Here is a 9439-nt window from a genome sequence, read left to right as displayed (position 1 = left end):
GGAATTTTTAATACAATGTAAAGGGGAGTAGCGTGTACAGTGCTGTGCAAAACTCTTGAGCCATCACTCATTTCTTTATAGTTTCCATTGCTTCCAATATGTGAGGATTCTTTAAAAGAGTGACCATGATCTTGAGCAATAGTTCTCCAGACTTTCTGAAGGTATTTCTAAATTTTCATTTGGACATTGGCTGTTTTGTTTTGTTTTTTCAGTCCAGTCTTTATACCTGACACATTTCAGAGGAATCTATTTTGGTTGTTAAGCCACTTAACACTGATCTACAAATCATTCAAGCATAATGAAGACACCTACCTCAAATGACACAAATATTAACAGACAACAAAGAATCAGTTTTAAAGTGTTTCTTCAGGCACCTTCTGTGATGTATGGTTTGGAGATGGTGGCACTGACAAAAAGACAGGAGGCAGAGCTGGAGGTGGCAGAGCTGAAGATGTTAATATTTCACTGGCAGTGACCAGAATGGATAAGATTAGAAATGAGTACATCGGAGAGACAGCTCAGGTTGAGTGATTTACAGACAGTTAGAGAGGCAAGGCAGAATTTTTTTTTTTGGACATGTGCACCCTTTGTTCAGTGGATACAGTGAACAAAGGATGTTGAGCATGAAGCTATCAGAAAGGAGGAAAAGAGGAAGACCATAGTAACAAAAAAAGTCAGAATGAAAGAAAGGAAATGTAAAAAAAAAAAGAAAGAAACAAAGACACAAAAAACAAAAACATGGTTGTAGGGAAAGAGGATATGAGGTGTGACAGAATGGGACTAGGGAAGATGGAGGCAGATGATCTGCTGTGGCGACCAGTAAAGCAAGCACCCAAAAGAAAAAGGGGAATGCACCTTTTTTTTTTTTACTGTCAGATTGTTACAAAAACACATCTTTTTTCCCATTTCTTGAGCTCAATTCATGAAAACTGCCAAAGATGACACAGTGTGGAATGCATTAAATAGTACTTTTTCAGCTAAACTTGGCATATCCATACCTGGCCAGGGTGTACCCTGCACCAGTCCTATGGGAGCTATCCCTGCAACCCTGATAAGGATGAGCAGCAGAGAATAGATGGATCTGACAGAATCTGTGAGATGCATCTAGCCCTTCAGTTGATCCATCTACTGTTAGCTGAATGCTCATTAGAAACGGCCTCAGTGGGTGGATGGCTGTAAAGCCAGAGGTATGCTAAATTACACAAGAACTAGACTGGAAATTGGTGACAACAGATATGATGGAGTAATGAATCAAAATGTAAAAATTGTTGCTCAAATGATCATCTGTATATACAAAGGATTTCAGGAAATAGGCAAACAGTACAGCCATCTCTAAAACATGGTGGAAGCTCTGTTATGGTTTGGGTCTGTGTTTTTAGCCTGTGTTTTTTTTATCTTTTCAAAACTGAACTGACTGAATTACGAATGCAGAAAAGTACCATCAGATTTTGATCCACCATGCAATACCATCTGAAAAGCATCTGATTGGAAACAGTTTTTTTTTTTAGCATGACAGTGACCTTAAACACACTTCAAATGCATATCTGGATAGAGAAACACAAAATAGAACATTATCAGGTATGCACTGGCGTTCCTGAAACACAGACCTCAATCTTATTGAAGCAATGTGTGATCATTTTGACAGAGAGCTGAGGAAAAGGAAGCCAACATCCAAAGAAGAGCTTTGAATGTCCTTCAAAAAGCCTGGAGAGCTATTCTCGAAGACTACCTAAAGAAATGGCAAGAAACCTTGCTCATAAGAATTCAGGCTGTGTTGAAGATTAATGGCAGTAATATCAAATATTACATTCCAAGTCAACTGGAACTATGCAACATATATTTGGTTGTAACATGTTTCAATAAATCCCTTCACCTATTTAAATAAATATGGCAAAATGAAGGGTGGCACAAGACTTCTACTGTACTATATATATGTACAGTAGAAGTTAATATTTTTCATCTGCCTTACCTAGTCTGTATTTGTAAACTAATTCACATATTTCGGTGCTAATGAGTAGTTGGAAACATCTTGAGAATGCAAATAAAAAACAAAACAAAAAAACTTCTGTGGTATGAGTCTTATTCTGAACCCTTGGAGAGACTCAGTGCAGTAAAAAAAAAAAAAAATAGCGCAAAGGTGTCATTTTAAGGTGTCTGCATATATAAGACAAAAGAGTGTACTGTATATCAGAACATGCATAAAAATTCTCCCCATGGTGTTTGTATGTTTAAGAGTGACTTCTCTGTAGGATCTGAGGGACTAAACCGAGAGAAACAGAAAGACATTTGTCCATTAAACTGACATTGACCAGCCATCTCATATCTTCTGACATTATCTGTTGAATACAAACCTTTTATTTTTAAAAGGAAAGCCATAATCCCCTTTGGTAAGGAGCAGCAACAAAAGACAAACTGTGGTAGATTGCTTTCTGGCTTTAATAGAGGGTGCACAATGGCAGAGCTTTATGTGGTCCCTGGCACAGAATTGCCAGGAGAGATTACCTGTATGTTTCCTGTTTCCAGGAAAATACATTTAAGAGGGTTTTTTTTTTCAGATAACAAAAAAGTTAAATATACCAAACAAAACCAAGTCACTACCTTATAATCGTCTTTTGAGATCTGACGGCAGACACACAAGCTGGTGACATGAGGACTTTCAATCATAACCTTTCTTAGAAGCAGGCATATTGTAGCTGAATATCTGTCATCTTCTAGGAATTTGTATTACCATTACTGTTTCACAATGCTCAAGGGGATGTGTTCTGATTACAGTTCATCATTGAAATATGCAGATGTTACAATGACAAATGAAATAGCAGGAAATATCTCAATAACCCTGGGAAGTATGAGTGCATGGCATTTTTTATTTTTAGTATAAAAAATTGGTCACTTTATTTAACTGACATTTTTGCCCCTACAAGAAAAAAGAAAAACAAAACTATGATGTAACATCATTTACCAGATTTATATTATCAGTAGCTTAAACAGAGCTATCGAGGCTCTCATGAGTCTCAGCTGGAGACAGAATTGGATTTGCGGCTTGCTGAGGATGGGCTCTGCTATTTGTGCAGCACTTGCTCGAACAGGATACTCATGCTTTCACACAACACTAAAAAGGTGAGCAGTTTACAAATACAATTTAATAGAGGATGTTCCAATAGCAAAATAAAAGCCGTGGTTTTTTTAACTGAAGAAGGGGTTCACCTGCTTCCAGTGCGACTTCAGCAAAGCCAATAAATGCTTTGGTCCAACAATAAAGTTGTTTTACTTGCTGCAAGTGCTGCTGGCTTTGTGACCTCTTTATGATTTTTCAAATTAATATTCAAACGAATGTATTGTTGAACTTGAGAGAGGCTTATGTATTACAGATAACTGCATTTTCTTGCTGCTTTTATATCTTTGCTTTGGAAAGGAAGACCATCAAAAACAGTAATACTACTGTTACAAAAACAGTAACAGTAGTAAATCGGAGGATTGTGTGCATATTATCAGAAATGCAAATTTGGCTCTTAACTTGAGGGTCAAGGGAACGGTGCTAAACGGAGTTAATGTGAAAAACAATTTTGTGATGCCACAAAAACATAATTTTAAGGCTAGTTTATATTGATTTTTTTCTTCTGCTTCTGTCCTTGAACTCTCAGAACTGCACACAGATTGTGTACTCAACAATGGAGACTTAATAAGTTTCTCAACATCTATTGGACACACAAAAAATGTAGAAAAGCAAATAACCCAAAGCAAGGGAATTGTTGCGTTGAGCATTTCGAAAATCATGAGCATTTATTTCGAGCACGCAGAATGAAGCAGAAGCGGCCTGCTAAGTGTCTCAAAGCAACACGAGCACGAGTGTTGCCCGGCCCTCATGTTGAGTGATGTGGCCTGTTTCACAGAGTCAATGTTCCATTCATCCATGTTTCAGACTGAGTTCAGGCCAAGGCTTCAGGCAGCCCAGAGAGGTTCTTTCACATTAAACTGGAAATGGTCTTTAGCCAATTTTGTCAGTTACCACTTTAAAACCCTTGCTTTAAAGTTATAGACACTCTACAACTTTCCTTTTATCAAAACTAAAGGACCAAGCTAAAACTTCATGAAACAGCCACAGAGCAAATTGTATGAAGAAAATGTTTAAGATCATTTGAAATAGTTTAAACAAGAAAATGTAGATGCTGCAGTCAACCCCAGCCTTAAGGACAAGCTGCAAAATAGACCACATTTCACAGTATTTCAAAAGCATGTACTCTTTTTCAATATGTAGTATTATTTAGCTGTAGGCCTCCAGTCATATTACAGCATTATTATCTTTGGTCGTATTTACTGAATAGCAGTTATTAACTCTTCTTTACGTGTAGAAAAGTCAGTGTGCAGATTCTATTCAGTCTCTATAATTTAGTGAGAGTGGAAAAAAAGGATATATGTGTGATTTGTGCTCCTTTTTTCTGCTTTGTTGTTCTTTCACAACAGATTTTATCACATCTGCAGTGCATGTGAATTATAAACCTGTGTTTTTGGGAAAACCCCCCCCATTAAAGTCTAAAAGAGCCAATTTTGTCACGTAACCCAACAGATGCAACAAGTCATTTTGTTTCATTTTGTTCATCATTAGCTTCTCTTTGTGTTATAATGTACTCCCAACAGGTGCTGGTAGCACTCCTCAAGCATATTGATTTGATAGCATCACACAGTTGCTGCAGATTAGTTGGCTGGACATCGACAGGATTGCTCTGTGAGTGAGATCTGTGAGTGTAGAGGTCATCTGAGCACAATGAACTCACTGTCATGGTCAAGAACCCAGTATGTGAGATGGTATATTATCCTGCTGGGAACTGTCATTAGTAGATGGGTACACTGTGATCATAAGGGGTGAACGGTCAGCAACAATACTCAGGTGACCAGTGGTGTTTAAAACATGCTCGGTTGGTATTAAAAGGCCCAAAATGTACTAAGAAAATACCCTTCATGGATTACACCACCACCACCAGCCTGAATCATTGATGCGAGGCAGGTTGCTTCTGTGTTGTTTACACCAAATTCTGAGATTATGATCTGAATGTCACAGCAGAAGTCAAGAACCATGAAACCAGGTGAAAGTCTTTCCGTCTTCTATTGTTTGGTGAGATCTTGTGAACTGTAGCCTCAGTTTCCTGTTGTTAGCTGAAGGGAGTGGGACTCGGTATGGTCTTCTGCTGCTGGAGCTCATTTTCTTCAAAGTTCAACATGATGCACATTCAGAGATGCTCTTATGCATACCTTGATTGTAACAAGTGGTTTTTTTAAAGTTACTTTTGCCTTACCATGAGCTTAAAGCATTTTAGCGATTCACCCCTGACCTCTGAAAACTTGACATTGTCACCAACTGCTATTCACTGGATTGGTTTGAACTTCAGCAGGTCATCTTGACCATTTCCACATGTGTGGTACTACTACTCAATCCACTGAGGTACTTCCATGCGATTGGTTGGTTAGCTATTTGAGTTTAGGAGCACTTGGATGGGTGTACCTAACAAAGTGCCCTGTGAGTGTATATTTACCTGTTGTGTTCATTATAGGAAATGACATAAACACGTAGTGGCATTTGGACTGCATAGTGATCCCAGCCATTCCCACCCTATTACTCATAACAAAACACTTGGCCCTAGTGGGCACAACAAGTCTGACACAAGCTACAGTAACGGTGTTCCTTAGAAGTCAGTAAAATGGCAATAGATAGAAGTTATATTAGATAAATTCATATAGAGGACAATATTAAAACATAAAACTAATTAAAAAAATACTTTTAAGTTAACCAAAGAGTTTTTAGTTCGGTTCAATTTTAATTTATTTATATATGGCTAATTCAAAAAAGATCCTAAAATATTAGAGCAAAATACCCAACCAGTAGCTCAGTCCCCTATGAGCAGCGCTTTCCTGATCAGTTTGATATGTTTTCGAGAGTACCTGCTGTCTACCTGATTATCAAGACGAGTCTAAATTAGAATTTGCTTCGAGGGTTTTGACTGTTGCAACTGTCCCGACTTATACCTGCCATTGACGTAAACCGGTAATGTCTCCCACCTCAAAATAAAAGCGCACAGGTTGACAGGTTTTGTTCAGTTATCTTAATTGAAAAATTAAACACACTTTCTGTGTAAAGAGCAGGTCAAACACTTCTCATTAACATGCAGGGAGCAGGTACAAAGCTGGGCTGACTGGGAAACAAAAAGATGCAGCTGAAGAGCAGGAAGAGAAAGTGAACACCAACAAAATCCACTTGTGCAGCTAATAAAGCCAGAGGCACACTCACTGAAACAAATAAACATTATCAATAAAGTCAACAGGTGGTGCTGGCAACGATATGAGTCTGACATTTGCAGAGGAGAGGAGAGGGGCGTAGTGTTGTGCATAGCCACACCATAAGCAGCAAGTCAGCGCGTGAGCTCTGGAGTTTCATGTCGGAGCCAAGGCCAGCACCTTTCAGTCTCGACTTCTGATTAATGGTGCTGTCATCTGCTGCCATCATTTCTCTCCATCATCGCTTCCTCCTGGATGACCCTTTAATATCAAACAGAATATTAAAGAGAAGGTCGAGCTTGCTGCTGACACCTGTATAACACATGGGGGGTTAAGTCATGAAAAATGTTCAGATCTTGCACTTAAAATATGGTTTAAACGTTTGTTTAATATAATTATGGCCTCTAAACAAGATCACATTAGAAATCACACAGCAATTTTTAAAACCATATTATTTACTGCAGTTCAGTAAAAACATATACAATACTTGCATATTCTAAAATTATATTATATCAAAATTTATATACTGTACTTTTCTAGAACTATATCTTTGAGATAAAAAGCTAGACAGCTATTAAAGTGCAACAGCCAACAGCAAGTGAGAAATGGACAAATTGTTGGCTTTTTTCTTTTTATCCTTTAAAACCTTTAAATTCAAGAGGCTTTTGTAGGAAAACATGAAAAAGGTTAGGCAGTGGGTATTTTATGGTAATGATGTTCTTCTAAAATTCTTGTAAAATCAGATAATCCCTTAGGAGGAAAGCAAATACTCTGTAGTTTAGTTATATAGACTTAAGAGAGCAGATCTAGGCAAATTCTACATCATTAGAGCTATTGTATGTCATTGTTACCAGACAGATTTACTATTTTTAATATTTGCTGTTAAATTTGTGGCCTTTTCTTTTCCCTCTTTCGTCCTCTCTCTGATGGTATGAGTCATCTTTATGTCTGCAACTACTTCCACAATAGGCTGTTTCCATCTCTAACCTACCTCATAGTCATTCACACACAATCAGTCATTTGCACACATTCACACTGATGCAGCTTGTCTTTTTCAGTTTATGTTGGGCTGTGAATAGATCTTAGTTGATAAAACTAAGATAGAACTTAGTTTCCCCTGATGCATCCATATGAGGGTTTGTGAGAGTGCTAGAAAAGTGCTGCGTGTGTGTGTGTGTGATTAGATGAATGAGACTTATACTAGACGTCCTATATACGTACCAGCCTACCATTTATATCATGACAGGGTTGATTTGGTAAAAACTCTTCCACAACCTTCTTTAAATGAATACACAGGACCAAAGAAGGAGATATGTTTAGGTTAGGTCTTTTGTACATCAGGCTACTGCTGTCAGTGAAGGTGTTTCTGTATGCAGATGGTGATATATTGATTCACTTTTATTTATACAGGGGTAAATCACAACAGCGGTCCCCACAAAGGTGCTTTATAGTAAAGGTAAAGACGCCCAAATAATACAGAGAAAACTCCAACCATCAAACCATCCCTGAAATCATCAAAAATAAATTAACAGAACTGTGCAGATATCAAGCTTATACTGTTTATGCCAATATGGTTTGGAATTCAATAAATTTAACCTTGTAGGACTCGTTTTCTGTGTGACTTTATCAGTGTCTCACGTCATGATTTTGGCCCACTCCTCTTTACAATGTTGCTTCTGTTGTTTGGGGTTTGTGCGCATTTGTTCATGCACAGCTATTGAGATCTGGACTTTGACTGGACCACTGCAGTCTTGTGGTTTGATCAGATGCAAGTTTGCAAACCTAAGCATGCTACCATGTTCTTTTCATAGTCACACTTGGTCAGTCTTTTTCTAAAGGCCTACAGAGTTTGAGGTGCAGCTCTTTTGTTTTGTTTTTTTGTTTTCTTTTTTGTATATTTGACACTGAACATGAATTTACTGAGGCATCCACCCCTGTGATGATTATAGCACTGTGCTAACACACTCCTGAATACTCCAGACTGGCAAATTTCCAAAGTGTTCTTTCTATTAGAGGCAGTCACACTTGCTGATTATCAGTTTAGGAATTTGATCAGCAGCACCTGGCGTATATTCTTTATTTCTAGGGAAGCAGTGAGGATATACTTGGTTTTTAAGGACTACATAAAGGTCCTGTAAAAACATTTTACAGAATTAGGACCTTGATTAGGGTTAAAGATGTTCTACTAAATGCAAAACAGCAAATAAAACAATAAAACAGTTTTGCCTGGAGAAAACATTAAGTACTGCTTTTTTTCTGGGTGGGTAAGGTTTAAATGCAGTCTCATTTATTCACTTGGATCTATTATTGGAAAAGAACACAGAAATCAATCCTTCCATTGGCCAATGGAAAGATTTCCAAGATAATTTGGAAAACTTCTAAAAGACCCTGTAAAGTGCCTCAACTGTGCAGGTTAGACTTAATACAGCAGAGCTAGATACAAACTGTTAGAGATCAAATACATGAAGGAGACGCCTTCTTTTGAGATTTTAATTGCCTGGGTGAAACCGTCCAGTAAAATATTTAATTTATTTTTGTGGTTTACAGGTTCCAACATCTTAAGAGAGGGCACAGATTTATTTTATTTTATTTATTTATTTATTTTTGGAGTGTATGATGACACAAAAAGGACAAATACCCTGTATTTCATTGCACTTTCTACAGTACATTCTTTCTTTATACATCTATTTTCAAATATTTATACTTAGCTTTTATCCAAATTAAGTTAGGATGTACTCAGACGAACTTGGTGGATTAATGGACACACTCTAAAGCCTGAACAATCTTAAAGAGCTTTTCCACATTTCCCTCAGATGCCACATCTTAACACACTGTAGTAGTATTTAGTATTTATTTATTTATTGTCATTGTCAAGAACAATGAAATTGCGTTTGGGGCTTCCATACAACCCAAAAAAAGAAGAAAATAATAAATACCCCTTAAAACCCAAGTGTACATATTTAACCCAGTGTGACTCCAATGCAATAAGACAATCCTTAGCAATAATGTTCGTAGAAATTCAGACAAAGACCTGAGAAACATGACAAAATACAACAATGCAACCCATTCAATATTATTGTACTGTGAGATATGATATCAGATATGATAGTTATCTATTTAAGAAAGAGGGGGGGGGGGGGGGCAGGAGGGGGAAGAGAATAAAGATATGATG

The sequence above is a fragment of the Rhamphochromis longiceps genome, linkage group LG7 (genome assembly GCF_057381845.1).
Source record: "Rhamphochromis longiceps isolate RC_006_pf linkage group LG7, R_longiceps_female_GT1.1, whole genome shotgun sequence".
NCBI lineage: Eukaryota > Metazoa > Chordata > Actinopteri > Cichliformes > Cichlidae > Rhamphochromis > Rhamphochromis longiceps.
Note: the sequence above shows the minus strand (reverse complement) of the source record.